The following is a 19,077-nucleotide window of genomic DNA, read 5'->3' on the forward strand; positions in this document are numbered from 1 at the left end:
TGAGATGGTGGTTGTAGGGAGAGGAGTTCTTGCAGAGACGAGTGTTTCAGGAAGGAGTTGAGCTACTGCAGGTACTTATTGATCAGCCTTGGAAGTTATGAACTAGCTGTCATTTCCCTTTCATGAACAGCTCAATAGGTATTGACTGGAGATGAAAAGCTCGTGCAAGCATGGCCAGCCTTAAGGACAGGACAAAAAGAGGAGACGACGAAAACTCAATGAGGACAGCACGGGCCCTTGACATGCACAATCATCACTGCACACAGACAGAAACACAAAGTATGGGCGTAGAAGAAAAAAAAAACATCCATTTGTGGGGTTGCATTACTTTATATAAACCCAGGACTGGTACAGTCATTGAAAGATTGCAATCCAAACAAAATATCCAGCTCGGTGTGTAGTGCTATTTGAAAGTATTAATATCTGACATATTTGGTACAGTTAAAGGACATAAACAAAGGAAGCAAATATGAAATTGGATAGTGAAAGTAACAAAAAGAACTGACAGTATAAATGGACAAAAAAGGATAACTCAGACACATAAGAACTCAGACAAAACCAATCTTAAATCCTGAGATTGTAAAATACAAATTAAACTCATTCACATGTTGTCTCAATGTATCTAAATATTTTAGGGATGTTATTTTTTGTGAAGTGGAACAAAAATGTCATTATTTTTAAATATGTTTAAAAATCATAATATTAACAGTATGTTTTGAGCTTGTGTTCTGCTCCCCTGAATCCATATTTTATAGAACAGACTTTTTGCAAATACAGCTTTAAGTCTTTTAGACGCCCTACGATTTCAGATGTTTTATGCTCCTTCAATATTGGGTTGATAAACTGAATTGTATTTGTTGTAGTGAAAGGCAGTTTTATCACCTAACTCTGCTCTATGCTTCCCTGCAACTTTGCACCTATCACTCACCTGTTGTGTTTCTTGGTCTTCAAAACAGGCCAAGAAACACATATCAGAAATTCAAGAAATTTCTGATATGGTTGTTTTAGTGTGGATTTCACTGAGAAGTATAAGAGTAAGGGTCATAAAAAGCTCTGGTTAAATTTCTGATGCTTATTTTTTTCCAAGTAAATGTAGAACTCTGTTATATGTTGTAAATGTGGCTTAGTTTGGCTGGAAATATAATGAGATCACAGTACGGACCAGAAGGCAGATAAATACTAAAGATAGAAAAAGAAGCCTGAAGAGAGGGGGACTTAGTGGCATTGTAGGTGTTCAGGGATTTGTGTTGATGTCACTGCGCAGACCTCTAGTAACTGCTTTGTGGACAGTGACAGGCGTGTGCTCCCTTCTGAGCGCCATCCAGATCACAGACACCCTACAAGGTGCAGATGAAGGGAGGGTGTCTGGGCCTTTCTAATCCTGGCTCATCCGTGTTCCATGTTCTGTAGCTCTCGACCATGCTTAGCAGAATTTCACGCCACAAACCTAAAACCAGCGTGCTACACTAAAGGGATAAGGCCGACTGGCAATAGGATGAACAATCTTTTGTCGCCAACATCTCTTGGTCTCGCTTGGCGGTTGTTTACTTTACACATCTTCCTTTCTACTCTCATATTCCTGTCTAGTTTTTGGTCTCAATTTATGTTAGTTTTCCTACATAAAGTTTTTTTTTTTTTTTTCTTTTCTAGCCACCACCACTCCTTAATTTATACCGTTATTATTATTATTATTTTTTTTTTTTTACAGCAAAGCAGTAAGTGCAGCAACAAGTCACAAACACATAGTGGGGGTAAAGAAAGCAACAGAACAAAAAAGAAAAAAAGAAAGGATGGAAGGTGGATGGTAACCTCCACCAGCAATTTACTTTGCTTAACAGGAGCGCCCACTGAAAAGGAACCAAGCTTTGAACTGCTGCCATCAGATGCCATCCCTCTCCGCAAGACGCAGGCTTTTTGCTGCAGGCGCAAAGGGAGCAAATCCACACCAGAACTAAGTCTCACTGAAGAATGGCAAAGCAGGAAGACAACAACTAAGCATGTTAGTTTCAGTTCTTGCAAATGTGTATGTGTGTTGGCAGATGAATGAGAGATGAGTGGCCTTTTGCAAAGCCCAGACAATTACAACAGAGCGGCAGTGTTGTGTACTTCACAAATAACGTCTTCCCAGGAACCAAATGTGATGGCAAGCATATGTGAAAGCTGCCATTGGTTTTTTTTTTTTTATTATTATTGTGGGGCGCTGAAGAATGCTGGTATTTACTGTGTGTTATCTCAAAACCCAAACACATTAGGGACTATTCAGCACATTGAGGATTGAATCTCTGAGCCCATTCTGTCTGGACATTTTTATCCTTCTAGATGTTTTAAAGCAAATTATCCTTGTTAGATTGGCTTAGAGTATAGAAATCTGCATGATGAAATACTTCACTACAGATGAAATCCTGAAAAGAATGCACGAATGGTTTGAAATCCTTCTCTTTGTGTACACAGCAAAGGTGTACCTTATTTGTTGTTTGCCTTAAATTACCTCCCTGTGGCCTACTCACACATCCTAATTACAAGACAGATAGGTCTCTACGAGCAGTATGGTGTGATCACAAGGCTGCCTCTGTCTCTGTGCTTCGGCATACAGCCGTCTGCAGGGCAGTTTACTTCAGCTTTGATAGCAACAGCATCAACAGCAGGACCTAATAGGGTGCATGACCAGGAGATCTGAGCTCAGGCCTTCCATATTCATCTCCCCACTGCATCGCAAATCTCATGCAGTATTACCATGAGCCTAGGAGAGACGAGTGAGCTACGTAGCACTAGAGATGTTCAGTCACGTAACATCAAAGTAAATGGGATTCTTCGAATTTGTGTTTATGTGAGCATTTTTGTGTGTGTGTGTGTGTGTGTGTGTGTGTGTGTGTAGCTTCTTGTGGTTTGTAATTTGCAAGGACGGTGAGAAAGCCTCGCTATAGTGTGTGTGTGCGTGTGAAATGCCATTATGCGTATGCATGGTTTTTAACCGTCTCAGCGCAAGTACATGGTGAGAAGTTGTTTACTGCCTTTTCACCTGCAAGAATGCATGACGGCATCCGACGCCGTGGGGGTAAAACAGCGAATGGGTGAGGGAGAGAAGGCGGCAGGGTTATATAGCGGCTAACTGGGGAGCTGTTTAGTTTTATGTTAATTGAAGGGGCTTACACAGAACTCTATTGACAGTTAACATGCCCTTCAAGGTGTTCTTTGTGGTTCAGCACTTCTGTCAAGACACGGGCAGTCATTTTGCTTCACCTTTATTTATATGCTTGAGTACTCAGAACATTATGGAACACGGTGGGGCCCAGTAATAGATGTAGGAGAGGGGCAGGTGTGTGTATGGAAGGTCAGATACCTTGCAGACAGTGCACAAAGGTACCTGGGCCCTCTGTGAGGCATCAAGGGGGTACAGATGAACATAAAAGGGAAACTGGGGGCGAGAAAGGACGTGGTATAAAAGGCTAAATAGCTTAAGATCATGAAAACACAAAAAAGTACATTTGAAAGTCAAGTTGAGATAGTTTATTGTGTTTTCAGAGGGTAGTACCTTTCTTTGACCTTCAGAACAGTGATTATACACATCAACTTCAACGCAAAATTCACCAAAAGATTTTGACTCGTCCCTGCCTTGAGATCTGTAGCTAAGGATTTCATTTGAATTCATGAACACACTTGCAAACTGTTTTGATAAGTGGGGTGTGAGTGTCAGTGCCATTTCATGTCTAATTGGGTAGGCGAACATCTCGAGTCAAAACTGGACAGGGTTTCTTACTTTCAGATCAGAGAGCTCCAAAAAAAACCAACCAGCAGCTACGTCTTCCATCACGCCACCAAGGTCACCTGTCACTTAGCACCCCTCGACCACTGTGCATGTTTGATTTGGTTGACACATTAACGGACAACTGTGACATTTAGTTGTGGATGCTAAGAGGGCTGTGCCCTTTAAACTTCATCTCCACACACACACACCACAAACCTGTAGTTCTGCTAGGGCAGCAATGGACCATGTTGTGCAAGCTGTGGTCTTAAATTGAATATGTTGATTTCAGTTAATGAAACATATGTACATCAGTTTCATTAAAAAGTTAAGTTGTGAAGCTCATATAATATTTATAGTGGTAAAGGATTAGGGTTAATCTGGTAGATTTCAACCATTTATTTTTGTTAATTGTGATGAAAATGACTTACTGCTAATGAAAATCAAACATGTAGGTGGACGTAATGATTAAGGCTACAGTACATGCGCTCTATATTTGGTTGTACCTATTTATGCATTGATAAATACCTGAATGTAGTAATGCATGGAGACAATCAAACTGTGGCTCTGTTGTAGTGCTAAGGAAACTTGGGTTGTTTTAACAGAAACCTGTGTTTGCATTATTGCGTTTAGAGTCTTTCATTTTCTTCTTGATAAGCCTCCATTGATTCTCTGTGGGGTTTAAATCAAGTAAGTTATAAAGCACAGTGTAAACCAGGGACTGGTATGGGAATGTATCAAGTCCTACTTAAAAATGAAATCAGCATTTCTACAATACTGAGGCAAGCATGAAGCACTCTGCAATTCCAAGGTAAAATGATACACAGTGTTTTCCCATCCAACCACCCTGGCACCTAAATCCTATAATCTTGAATAGGATTTGTTTCACAGTCTTCTCAAAGCTGACATTATCCCTTTTATTTGTTAAACATTTTCAATCAGACATTTTCCTTCCACTTAACTTTTCATACATATGCTTCGATACAACACCTACTAGCTTTATAAATGATACCTTGGGGGTTATCCTTCTTGTCAAGCATGTCAAGCACTGTCTGTAGTCTTTCCCATGACTGTGTTGGCCATACCATGGTCATCCCATATTATATCAGTATTACCAAAAAAAAAGAATAATACCTATTGGTCAAGTGTAATCAAAATTTCCAAAAACTAAATATTGGGTTTTCATTAGCTGAAATGTGAATATGTTTGTTTTAGGTTTAAATTAATTAAATAAAATGCAAAACATTTTAAAATGTTCAACTTTATGGGCATTCAAGACATACACTAAATTAGCATTGAAATATCTATGTTTAATGGATATATCAATACTCTTTAACAGAAAACATAGTAACTTTGTCAATAAAATTACATATTTTTACTGGGGTACAGACAGCATATGTAACACAGCAAAACTGAATTAAGTTTTGGGGCTATTATCAGCCTGGCTGTGAAATTACATGTTAGTAAAGGGTATTATATGACCACAGCTAATCATATAGGTTAATTGAGGTTTCTACAGAGCAAGGTGTTGTGGATTTTAAGCTGTGCCTCATGTGGCTGCACCCCCACAAAGTCTCCATGTGCCTTTGTTAAAAAGGTATGCAGCCAACCTAATTATTTAACCCTACTATCAATGTTTGACCTAGAATAACTACACCTAATGACAGGCTAAGGTTACACTGGACGGGATGATATCTTCATTTTACATCCTTCTTATTTCTACAAGCAGATTCTGGGCTTAAATGCTTGACTTGTTGATGGGGCTTCAAAGTTCTTCTAATCACAGGACCTCCACTGAGTCTATCTTGCCACCAACCTGTTCACCTTTGTTCCCTTGGTCAAGCTGGCAAATCAATGAGCCCAAATGTCCATATACCTTTCTGGTTGACCCAGAGGTGGCTGACCAGCGACCAGGCATACACTCTACAGTGGCGCTGGATCCCATACACAGGCAAAAAGCTGCTCGTCGTGCAATAAAGATGATTTAGTACTGTAACTCTACCTGCCCGGCACCAGTCTCAGGTTTGTGCGCCTTTTGATTAATCATGGGCCAAGGGGATTTATTGTATGGGGGATATTTGCCTCAGCGATTTAATAATGGTAGGGGAGGAACATAATTAATCAGAAAGGTCCACGCATGCCCCCCTTCTAAAAACTGGTAGAATTAATGACTATGAATATGTATGTTTGTTTGTTAGCAGTGCAAAGCCTGCATCTTAGTGGCTGTGGTGTAACTACATTCCTCAACAGCAGTCATGTGCTCTGTGAATAACATAAAACTCTCTTGTGTATGTGCGGCATATCCATCTCATGGGTGGCCGGATGTCATTCTGCTATCACAGGGTGGTGGAACTGCTTATTATTATGTTTAGACTTGCCATGTATGACTCCATCGGATGTGCGCGCTGACAAATAGAAAGAAACTCGCAAATAAACATTAGTGTATTACCACATATTGTTTCTTGCAGTTTGTTGCAAATATTCTCTGAGCCTAATGCAGGTATGGGAAGCTTGCGCCCCCCTCTCATCATGTACAAACAGTCTGGCACTATAGAAAAATAATGATGTGCCGTCCTGTTGGCTCATTTATCAGCATGTTTTACAACAGGCGCCGGGTGGAAGTAATTAAACTCTGCCATCATTACAATGAGCCAGGCCCCCCTCTTAATAGACACCCAATGAGACACTGGAGGGTTGCCTGGTAATTGTATCTCCAACTATTTCTATCTCGTTTTCTTTCTGTGTGTGTGTGTGTTTATGTGTGTGCAGGCCTGTTTGTGTGTATTTGTCTACAATCCTCTTGTTTCATGTGCAGTTTTAATTAGTGAAGAAAAAGAGCTGATAAGCAATTGAAAAAGAGAATATCTAAGTGAATTACATAGTGAAGGTTAGGCCCTTTGATACTATGTGTCTGTTTGAAGTTTTGAACAATGAACAAGCAAAATTAATCCATTTAGTAGAAAATGTGGATTAAGAGTTTAAGTCAAAAAACTCCATCAGTGAGCTAGCAGTTATATGGCACAAAGCTGGACCTAGATACGTAAATCTGTTAATTTAGCAGACTTTGACTTTAAGGATTTGAATACATTTTTATTTGCAGTGAGAAAATATATCCTAAGTACCTAAAATATGTTTGATGTTGCAGTTCATGTAAATATTGCCATCCAGTCAGCTGTCAGTTCATCAGCTCATGCACTTTTGTTAAAGTTTTCGTGTCACAACACCTTTTCAAATTAATGATGAGATCAAGACAAATTCTTAGAATATTATCACGCTGAAAAAAACTTTAATATACAGTATTTTGTGCAGCTCTAATATTGTGATGTATGAAATGCCATTTCTTCAGCACAATTGTCTCCGTAACAAGCTTCATGTCAAACCTACCTTTCACTCAAATGTTTCATGATTTTCTGTCCTATTTTTTTAAAGCATAAATAAAACACTTTGCATTACATTCATTGAAGGGATTCCTATTGAATTAAGGTGTCAAATATGAAACTGATGTATGGATGGATCAATCAAACATTGATGAATTAATGACTAAACCAATAGTTAGATTGATGTCTACAACATAAAGACACTGGAAAACCGAATAACATATGGAAATTTTCACTCTTACGGAGATTTTTCATAATTATGTGGGAACACGCATAGCTATCTTTGTTGCAAAACATCTTAAGCAACCGTTGCCCGTGTGCAGAAAAGCTTAAAAGATTAATATTTCACAAACAATTTATAGAAACTAAGTTATTTCTATTCAAATATATGTTTAAAACAAATATGTAGTTGTAATTTACTTATTTGCATTTTTTTCAGCTGTCGCCAAGAGTAGAACTGTCAGGGAAAGTAAAGCTAGAAACCTGGTTTAGCTCAGGAGAACAGAAAGGACAACAAAGAGGAAAAAATGTGAGTTTGTCTTTAACTAATGAGATTTCCCCAATAACTTAATAAAAAGCAAAACCTGTTTTTTTTTTCTTTTTTTCTTTAAAGGAAGTACAACTGTGGCACTGTCTGTATAATCTGCACAAATTGAGCATGTGTGTGTTTTTTAATTTTTTTTTTTTTTTTTTTTTTTTTTACAGGAATGTCCTTGGATTGTAATTCAGAAACATAAACCCAATACTCAACACTCTTTTTTATAATAATTCTACACTTTTATAATAAAGAAATTCTACAGGTAAAATTAATTCAATGCGATTTGTTCCCTAGATGAAAATCCTTGTAGTGTGTTGACTTGGCTGGACCGTGATATTTTAAGCTTATCTCTTTTACTGAAACAATGATGGGCAATTTTCTCAAGGATACACCAGCTATTAAGATGGCTGATCTGAGATTTATATTAGATTACATGCCAGCTCACTATAAGCAGTGGTTCCTTTACTATACCTGCACCATTTAGTATCACTTACAGCCCTAATGGCACAATTACCCTTCAGCAGCAGCATTAATAGTGCTCTTTTGACGTAGGACTGATGTTATAACCCTCAAACATTTTCCATTTAAACCCCCATCTAGCTCCCACTCCACTGTCTGCACTAAGATCCTCCAAAGCTCCTGATCGCTGGATATCGATTAGGTCCATCACCCCAAATGCTGACCCCATTCCTTAACGCCAACTCTGTATCTTTACCATGCTCTCACCCTAATCCCATGGTAATCAAATGGGCCCCGACTGGCCCGTCGCAACTGTACCAATTAGCTTGCGAGGAGGTTTGGGGTTGATGATAGTGGTACTGGCAGAGGTGGCAGCAAACACAGTAGTATCCAGGGAGGCTGTAAACATCCATTAGCGGTTAACCGTCCCTACACATTTTTCCCTCCTAAAGCTCTCTCATTAGTGCAGTGAGCCCTGACAGGTAAACAGCACTAATGGGAATGGCCTATCAATAAATGGCCTGTGTGTTAACAGGAAGTGCTGGCGAGGGGACCGAACACACAGAGCAACAGCGATACAGTGGGGGAAGGGCACATTTTCTGATAAAAATACCTATAAACATGGGGAGGAAGGTTATTAGAGAAGGAAGACTGTGATGCTGCAGTTTTCCTGGGCACTTTTCAGAAAAAAAAACAACAACAAAAAACATTTGAATTTTCTGCTTCTGAAACTTCTAAGAGTAGCGTATGAGAAAAGACACTGACCAGGATGTTAAACCTCATCTAAGAACATCTAGGAACACACTGAAGCACTTGTTGCCACATCCAGCACAATGTTTTTTTTCTTTAGATTTTTACTTAACAGCCACAGATTGAAGTAGTTTACTGTAACTGACCCTCCAAAATATGGTCCCAGATAGAGAACTGAAAGAACTCAAACAAGGTTTTCAAAAAAAAAAAAAAAAGAAAGTAAAAAATTCATTAAAGTTGTGGCCTACATATATTCAGCCCTTTTTACTCAATTACACCTTCATGAACTCTAGTGCAAACGACTGCCTTCAGATTTCACCTATTTCTTAAACAGAATATGTCTACATGAAATTGATTCTTATTATAAATGCAGTTGCTCTGTGGAGAATTTGGAGTTTGTTGAAGAACACCAGAAAACAAACAACATTACGCAGAACAGGAAACATACGAGACAAGTCAGGGATAAAGTTGTGGAGGAGCTTAAAGCAGGTTGGGTTATAATGCAGTTTATCCCGGATCTATGTTCAGGACATTCACAGAGGGTTTGAAGTCGCTGCTTTGAGATTTTGGCCATGTGGTTTGGGTCATTGTCCTGCTGAAAAATGGACATCATCATATAGGATTCTACTCCAAAACACTGATATCTGCAACTGCAGAACTACATTCGTTTGTGGTTGAAACATAGGAAAATGTGAACAAGCTCAAGGGGTAGGAATAGTTTTTAAATTGGCACTGTAGTTATAAAAGGCTAGGGACAGTATTTCATGGTATGACATTGGCTGTTCCCAAAGACATGTCTTTATTCAGGTGTTGTGAGGTGCAGAATGTGCATTCTCCATGAACATGTCTGGGCATTGTGTGTCCCAGCTCACAACAAAAAGCCTGAAACGGATCTGGAAGGAAGAGACTGGGTGAACAGAAAAAAGAGGGGAAAGTGTGAGGGTAGGAAGGAGGACTGTGGGGGGCAGGCAGACATGAGAGATTGATGTTATTTATGTTTTGAGCAGGTTCAATCTGAGTTCACCTAACCGTGAGACGTCCCCAAGCTGTGACAACCATGTAGCCACTGATGTGCCTTTGAGCATGCGTGTGCCTGCAAGATCATGTTAGTTTATTTCCTTTAACATAAACATGAGTGCATGTGCGTCTGAAGTGAGGGTCAACCAGTGGGCAGTAAACTCTCAGAGAGGACCAGGTATATAGGTAAGATGCACAGCATGGTACAGCATGGTATGTGTGTGTCAGGGGCCCATTAATGTGGCTCTGGCACATTAAATCAGCTGTGCTTCTGCAGTGTATGAAGCCAATGATATACGGATTATATCCACCCTCAGTCTCTGCTGCCCACCTTTATCCACAGATAGATGAAGAGACAACACACAGATGCACGTGGGTCTGCTGTGTGCAAGACTGTGCATGGGCCTGCCTCTAGGTATATCTATGAGGTAATTTTATTATATGCCTTAGATTTTGTCTGTTCACGTAGACACAAATGTTTTAGGGTGTGTGCTTCTTAGGTCATAGACATACTTTCTTTGATTAAAGTGCTTTTACCCAGGTCACTTAAATTTACAGAGGCACATGTTGCGACATCTGACACAAAACAAATGAACTCAAATCCAGAGTCAGTGAACTCTGGGAAAATGCAACTCTCCCCTCTGATTCTGAGGACAAATTTAACTCCTTAGCGGTGGCATAACGCTAATTTCAAGAATGGTCACAAGTATGGGATTTACGCTTCACATGAAACATCTATAAAAGATCACGTAAGAGACTAAATTCAACTCCCAGTCTGTCTTGTCCATGTATAAATCTGACCACTCCAGCACATTCACAGTCATTCTGAAGGCATGTCTTTGATATCTTGGCCATGTGCTTTGGGTCGTTGTACTTCTGACAAATGAGCTGTCACCCCCAGTCTGAGGTCAAGATCAATCTGACTCAGGTTTTCATCAAAGCAGTAGAAATTTTTTGCCTCTTTTTTTTTTTTTTAAACATGTACAGCCTTTAGGATTTATTAATGTTATCAAAAGATGTAAAGCAAAATGCATACATGAACTTAATTTAAAAGGAAAGTCCAAACAAAGAATAAAATGTCATATCAATGTTATGTTGCTCCTGGTGCTGCTCATCATTGAGCTGATAATTACACTTCTCCGCACTGAGCAGCTCTCTGATAGCAGACAGCATGTGTGCCGCTCCACTGCCATACTATGAGAAATGTTTAGAGTTTGCAGTGACATAAATCATGAGCCAATCAACAAATGCAGCCTGCTCTCAGTCAAATCACCTGTGCGCAATACATGGCTCGGCTCAGCGTAGAGTCATGCAGGATCTGGTAATGGAGAGGAATCTGACCGGGGCAGGACTGGTACATAACCAGTTAAAAGTCGCTTCACTGGAGAAGCGGCCTCAACTGCCTACCTGCTTTCCCTGGATCTACCTTTTACTGACCTGATGAAAATAATGTTTTAGTTCCATGCAAAGGTGCACGGAAGACGTGTAGAAAAGTTGATCATACAGTTTATATGTGCAGTGCGGGATCTAACTCATTTCCAAACTCCAGTCTTCTCCTCCAGCACCAAGCTCACCCCCAATCCTGCATTAGACCTCCCATGTCTAATTACATGGGCTGACCTCCCACAGGTCGCCTGAGCAAAGGCCCTCTAAAGATCAATATTCATTCTTTTAGATCTGTCATCCGCTTTTGACACTATCGACCATGTTCTGTGTCTGCTCTTCCCTCCTGTTTTTTATTCATCTATTTACCCACTGCCAACCCCTGTATCTGTGCTTCACTTTGGCGGCTTGTACAAAATTTTATGGAGAAATTCTGTGAATATTTTGCTTCACAAATTACATTGACTTGCTTAATTAACACTAGTTGAGAAGAAATCTTTTGAGATGTATGAGATATGTGAAAGCGCATCATCATGCATCTGTGGACACATTTAGTGAGCTACCTCAAAAACCAGCTGAGAGGTGGAAATCACAAACAAAAATTATGCAAAAGTATATATATATATATATATATATATATATATATATATACATATATTTGAATTTAAAGCCATATTATACAGTGTTGGAACAAAAAAAAAAAAAAAAAAAAAACGGAGGTTAGACCCAAGAAAACAACTTGGAAGAAAATCACTCAAATGGTAAAAAGAAGCTCAAAAAAATAACAGCAGTTCAGTTTAACATTTTACAATTATTGAAGGTACAAGTTCAGAGAAGAAATTTGATTTCATACATGTATACATTTAAGTCTACACTTTAGAACATTCACAGTAAGGCAGAACTGGAGAATGAGAGGTTTTTCATTTTTTCCAAAAATATGGTGAAAAACTATTTACCTTAAATTTTATCTGAGTACCATAGGAATAAACGTCTAGAAGCCAACTCAAAGTCAGTCAGATTAGATTGAGAGCATGTGTGAAAACCAACTTTTGAGTCTTGCCAAACAGTTTCAGAGGTTTACAGGTGAACTGTATCCCTATCTATTTACCAATGTGGGGAACAGGATTGTATCTACCTTTTTGGAATGAAGAGAGATTAATACACTTTTTAATTTTTTTGTTTTCACATTTACATTTTTTTTGGTAAAGAATTTGATTCCAGTATATCATCTTTCCTCCATATTACAAGTATGAATCATGACTGGTTTGTCTGTTACATCAAACTGAAATGAAACTCACCAAAGCTTGTGGCTGTACTGTTAAAATTGTGGAAAAGTCAGTGGGCATTACTTTTGCAAGATCTTTATAGATGTTGACAATCAAATACAAAGCACACCAAAATAAGTCTTTTCTTATTTGTTATTTGACACTTTCTACCAAAATGTGAGAAGTTATGTTAAAAGTTCCATTGTTTACCAGAGAGGTTGAAAACCTGCTAAAGTGTACCATCACAAGCTAAACTAGCCCCTCATCTTTCAACCTGTAGTGCATCGTTGACTTTGGAAGGGCCCAGTGGCCTCATATTCTCTTCAGCAGTATTATTGCAGATAAGCACCACATGGCTAATGAACAGAGAGAGGGCTTGTTGAAGGTCAGCCTCTTCATTTAGGGGCCCTCCAATGAGCTGGCCCACTCTGCATGGCTAAACGCATCAACATAATAATGCCAAGGACCCACCGTTTTAAGTCTTGTATCTTGTTTCCACCTCCGCCCAACCCTCTCCCTCAACTCCCCGCTTCCACCCACTATTGCCTGGCATACTTTACCTTATGTCTCGGCTATTCCCCTTCATCTGAATTATGTTGATTTCCCCGTTTCCTTCTGAAAGGCTTTTAAAGGTCTTGGCAATTATCCCTCTGTGGATGTGCTTAGAGAAGGATGTTGTCCATCCAGCGTCTGCTGATGATAGGGAAACATGATTTAACACAATCAGAGATGCAAAGCATTGCCAGATACGGGTGCTGATGTGACCGGGTGCCAAGGCCGGCCAAGGTCATGTTCATCTGCATGATTAAGGGAGATGAATTCTGCCCTGACCCCTGAAATATGTCAGGCAGAGTTCCTAGAGTCTGTGTGCTTGAAATTAGTAAACATTGTTGTTAAATCATGGAGCACAGGGATATATTTTTTTCTCAGTTACAGTGCAAAATACTGATTCTGAAAACCACTATTATGAACCTGGTGAACACTCAGTTGTTTCCCTGATTCTTATGGATGTTATGACCTAAAATATCTCTATCAAATCTTCCTGTTGAATAAACAGACAATTGTGGTCTCCCTACTCTTTACTGTCCCCTCCTGGAGGGACCAGGCAGCTGGCTTCTGTACAATGACATCTGCCCATCAGAGTCTGAGTAAACAAAAAAGTTCATTTGAGTAATATTACTAATGTAAGATCAGAACACTGAGAAAAAACAACAAACAGAAAAGCAAGCTGAAAATTACTTCTTCATATATATACAGCCCCAGGTGTGCTACCTATGGTAAAGTCCAAATAAGGCCAAATAAGCAAGCATTTTATTACAGGAGAATTATTTCACATGGAAAGAAATGAGATTAACAATTATGGAAACCCCCAAAATTTATTTAAATAGACATAATTGAATACTTTTTTTTATTTATACTTTACTTTTTAAGTCAATCCGAGAGTTTAGGAACTCTAAAAATTAATAATCTTGATTCAGCTAGCATTTAACTATCTTGTGAATTAGTAATTACACTTACAATACTACCTGAATGCTTGTGTTGCTGTACATAGGTAGGAACCATACACAAATATTGAAATCCCTGGCAAAGATGTACAGAAAGGCCTAAAATAGGCTCATAATTTATTGCAGTAACATAAATCAATACATGATTCAAACATCAATTTGCAGAAGGGGAAAACACAAGAAGTATTTGTAATACAATCAATTAGTGCCTCAAATGTTATCACCCTTAAAAATCCCTACAACAAAGATGAACCGAACATGTTGGTCATTGTCTAAAAAAATCAAGTCTGCTTGTGTTTACATATGACACCAATACTTCTCATAACCACTCAGCAAATGAGGAAAGACAAGAGAATATGCCAGCTAAGAAATATGCTGACATATTTCTTAGCTGAAATATATCAGCATAAGAAATAGCTACAAAAATATATATTTTTCAGACATCATTCAACATTAGTGTAAGAGTAAAAATGGCGTAATGAACATGTATAATGTTTTGGAAATGTTTTATTTTGAAAGGTTCCCCCGGATGGAGAAACGAATTGAGAAGAAGTTTTGGGATGGGGGTGGGAAGGGGTTGGTGCTGGCTTGCTGAGAAGCTTTAAAAAAAATTAAATGTTCGTCTTTGGGAAACAGCTCAATTGTGTCTGTGGATCATTCTACAAATGAAGGTGACATTAGAAATAAATTGTCACAACTAAATCCCAATAATGGTTTAAGATTTTTTTTTCATTATAGTGCCAGTTAGTATTTGTCTTTGGTTCATTCATTTGAATGGTAACTTTGCAACCAGGTAATGCTTAGGCTCTTGTTTCTTCCAGGTTGAAGAAAAGAAGGAAGCAAGGACATAAATAGACTAGACACAGAGGCACGTTGAAATGTGTTCATGTATGACTGGGTGTGCATAAACATCTGTTGGGGAAATAAAGAGATTTCAACCTCACATATGCAAACAAAAATAGCCCTAGATCACCCATTTTGCCTCACAGAACCTTTCCAGTTGTCTACATTAAAAACAGACAAATTCAAGGAAGTACCACTAGGTGTTTGTTGGTAAATCCATGAGCTGACTTGCATTTTTTTTTTTTCTTTTTAGCATCCCGATGGACAGAAAACTGATGGCTGGAGAAGCAGGAGCAGAGAGTGGGGGTGCATGTGGTGAACGAGTATAGGAGTGGGAATCCTTCACAGCAGAGGGCCAGGTGTCAATCACCTTCTCAGCCTTGCTTCTTAGGCACAGAGGTTCACAAACACACACACACACGCGCACACACACACACGAACACACACATGGGTATTATGAAGCTCCAATATCAGGGGGAATTAAAGAAAAAAAACACTGAGAAAGAAGCAGAAACAGGAGATAGACAGAGAGTGGGGGAGGAGGGAAATACAGAAATATAAAAGAACAAATGGGACAGAGGTTTGTGTAAAGAATTGGGCCCCAGATGATCCAAAGGTCAGAAAAAGAATTCAAAGAACGCAGAGCAGATTCGCCCAAACTCATTACCTACCACAAATTACCTGAGCAACAACCTCAAAATAAATAAATAAATAAATAATTCACTTTACATCAACAAACCAGGGAGAACAGGAGAGACTGGGGAGATGCAGACGAAAAGCTGGTAGGGGAGGAGAGAGAGCAGGAAAGGAAGGAGGTGAGGGGGGAGCTAGTGGCAGGAGAAGGATGAAAAATCGATAGACAAACAAGTGAGAGGGCACTTGCAAAAAGGAAGCCAAAGGGGGGAAAATTAAGCATTTAAAGAAATTGCGTTTTGGTGGTAAGAAGGAAGATGAGGAAAAAGTGGGGGCTGGGAAAGGAGGTGAGAAAGCCGGGAGCACAAAAGCGCCTGAGGGGTGGAGGGGCGCGAGCGTGGCAGAGACGGGGGTGGGCCACAATGCCCTGCAGCTCGATAGGGTTGAGTGACCACATCAGGTCGAGAAGCAAGCGGCGAGACATGGGCAAAAACCCAGCGGCTTTAAATCAAGAGGATTAGACTTGGGGTCTCTCCCTTTCTTCAGTCTCTCTCCACATCTCACTCGCTCTTTCTCTCTCACATGTCTGTTGGGTGGACTGTCCCAGTGCTGCCCGTCCAATCAGAGAGGAGAAGGACCAAAGTATTACTAATAGCCTGGTTTTAATGTTTCAAGTGGTAAACCGGAGTACTGGCCCGAGCTTCACGGCACCAAGGTAAACAGGTCAATAGTATTGATCCTGATTCTGACTCTCTCCTCCCCTTCTGTTTCACTCACATACCAACACACACACACGCACACACACGCACACATACGCACACACACACACACACACACGCACACATGCACACACATATATGCATTCTGCAGCTCTGAAACACAGAATGTATTACAGGATTTATCCAATGCACTAAAATTGTAGATGGGGAGTTGACATACAAGTATATCTCAATAAATTAGAATATCCTTGAAATATGAATTTATTATTACAGTGCTTCAATAAAGATTTTGAATCTGGGCGTTCACAAAGCATAGTAGTGGAAAGTTGAGCAGAAGGTATAAGTTTGGTAGAAAATAGTACATCTGTGACAGGGTTAAATGCAGCCTTGAGAGGATTGTAAAGCAAAGTTCATCCTAGATTTCCATGAAGATTCTGTAGGTGTGAAATATGGCAGGGCTTCCTGAGCCAACACACACAGACATGTCCAGGACATGGGAAACAAACGTCACACTTCTTGTTTTATGCCACTAAAAAGCCAGAGAAAATGTCACGTGTCTTACCTGGACAATGACAAAAAGCCCTAGCCTGTTGGTTAGAGAAACAAAGTTGTCTTTTCAGAGAGTACATTTTGCAAAGTTTTTTAAAATCAAGTTTTCAAAGTCTGGAGGAAGAGTGGAGAGACATAATACAAATTGCTTGAGGTCAATATGAAGTTTCCACAGACAGAGAATATTTGGGAAACTTATATCAATGGCTGCTGTTAATTTTAGCGGGCATGTCACAGCGCCTCATGCTTTCCTCTGCAGACCAGCTTTATAGAGTTTCGTATTTTATTTTTGCATCAACAGATTTGCCAAAACCACAAACAGAATGTATGAAATACTTTCAATAGAAAGATGAGAGACACTAGATCCAACACTATACATGAGTTGAAAGGAGATGTTACAACAGCCTATAACTTCCTTAGCGCCTTACCAGAGCCGCAAGCCAGGCTTGATCGCTACTGTAAATGCAAGCCTGGCATTTACAATAGAAACTTCTAGTCAAATAGTGAGTGCAAATGCCTGTACAGCAGACATGTCAGGAGAGTGCTCCTCTGTATTAAAAAAAAAAAAAAAAAGTTTTTTATTTTAATAATGCATACAATATTGAGTTTTTAAGCTAGTGAAATAAATTCACCTAAATTAACTTATTCTTGATTTTTAAATTTCTTTAAATGCACCTGTTCATAGATTCAAATGCCCACATTAAAAAGTGCACTTTTTTCATAATTCACACATAAAACAGCTTGTCACTCATAATGACCTAATAGTCAGACACACAAACAGGTATTGTTACTCAGATTGTTGTAGCTAATTGCACTCAAAACGTACAAAAATATTTGATAAAAGCAACGATCTCTGCAACAACAGCAGCACCCAAACATAAGGGTAGATCATTTGAATACAGATTCCTATTGTCCTTCTTATGTCAATAAAACTCAGCAGTGCTAAGGAACTTGCGTGGTCAGCAACATTATGGGACTAATTAGCATTTTCTTCTGCTGGTTGATGTATTTAAAAAAAAAAAAGCCTGGGGGGTCTGCTGTACTTACTGTAATTAAAGCAAAAGGAGCAAATCTCGCTTTGGAGTAGGAGCACATAAAGGCTGCCTCAACAAGAGTGTCCCCGAGTGATCTTTTTTACAAAGAAATGCAGATGGACAAAGGATAAATTCTGGAGGAGTGAGTGTTAGGTGAGTGAGTTCTCCATTCAATAGAGTTCACATTTTTGCTACTCAATAGGACCATTTTCATCGAAGATATCCTAAATGAGACTTGCTTAACCCCCAGCCACTCCAGGAGCTCTGCAAAGTTGCTGAAGCTGCAATGCATAAAGAATATCAAAACTGATAATGAAAGGAGCTGCAATAAACACACAAGCCTTCCTTCTTTATGCTGAGCAGTAGGAAGCTGAAATGAAAAAAATACATATATAAGAAGATATTTTTGAGAGAGGTGGCTGCTTCCAGACAGTTCTTCCTCACGGATACGGGACATCTTTTCTTGCAGCGAGCCGCGGCACAAATGTTGGCAATCATTGAGGTAGTAAAGGCTCAGCGATGACACCACAGTACTGCAACCCTTCTGCTCAAGATTATGACACTCATCATGAATTGGATAGCCCTTATTAAGGTATTCATTTAGGCTACGCAAGTCAAATTACAGGCTGTCATAATGAAGATACACTGGTTGTTTGGACAGGGTTTGACGCCGAGAAGCTACTGTTGCTTGATTTGGCTGGATGTGAATAATACATTAATCTTCCTAAGGTGAAACATCTGATTTGATGAGGGGATTTTTTTTTTGCTTTTTTTTAAATAATCATTTTATTTTAGAAGAGGATTTTCTTGGAACAAATTACGGTGGCAAAACAGAATCAATTAAATCTTTAACATGAGCATTATATTTCATTTTGCTATTAGAACACAAAAAGATGGCCTTCTCTGAGCAAACGAAGACCTTTTTTTTTAAATGGCTCACTGCTCTAAATCTCTAAATCTTCCTCCTTGTTACAGCTCTGTTTCTGCTCAAAAAGCCTGGCAATAAATGAACGCAGCCCTTCAAGCATATGCAGCTGCCAATGCGGTTTCCACACAGAAACACACAGACACATAGATTATTTGTTTGGCTCACTCTTGACTAGCGCAGCTTTCTCTCTTGCTCAGCAAACCATCCAACCCTGCAGCAAATGTTGGACAGAACTCTTAACAACACAACAAAACTACAAAAAGTGCTCAAAACAAAGAGGTAAAACCTACTTGTAAAGTATTGAGTAGAACTATGCTAGAGTTATAGTTGCAATC

The sequence above is a fragment of the Poecilia mexicana genome, unplaced genomic scaffold (genome assembly GCF_051168715.1).
Source record: "Poecilia mexicana isolate PSO_F unplaced genomic scaffold, ASM5116871v1 scaffold_16, whole genome shotgun sequence".
Lineage (NCBI taxonomy): Eukaryota > Metazoa > Chordata > Actinopteri > Cyprinodontiformes > Poeciliidae > Poecilia > Poecilia mexicana.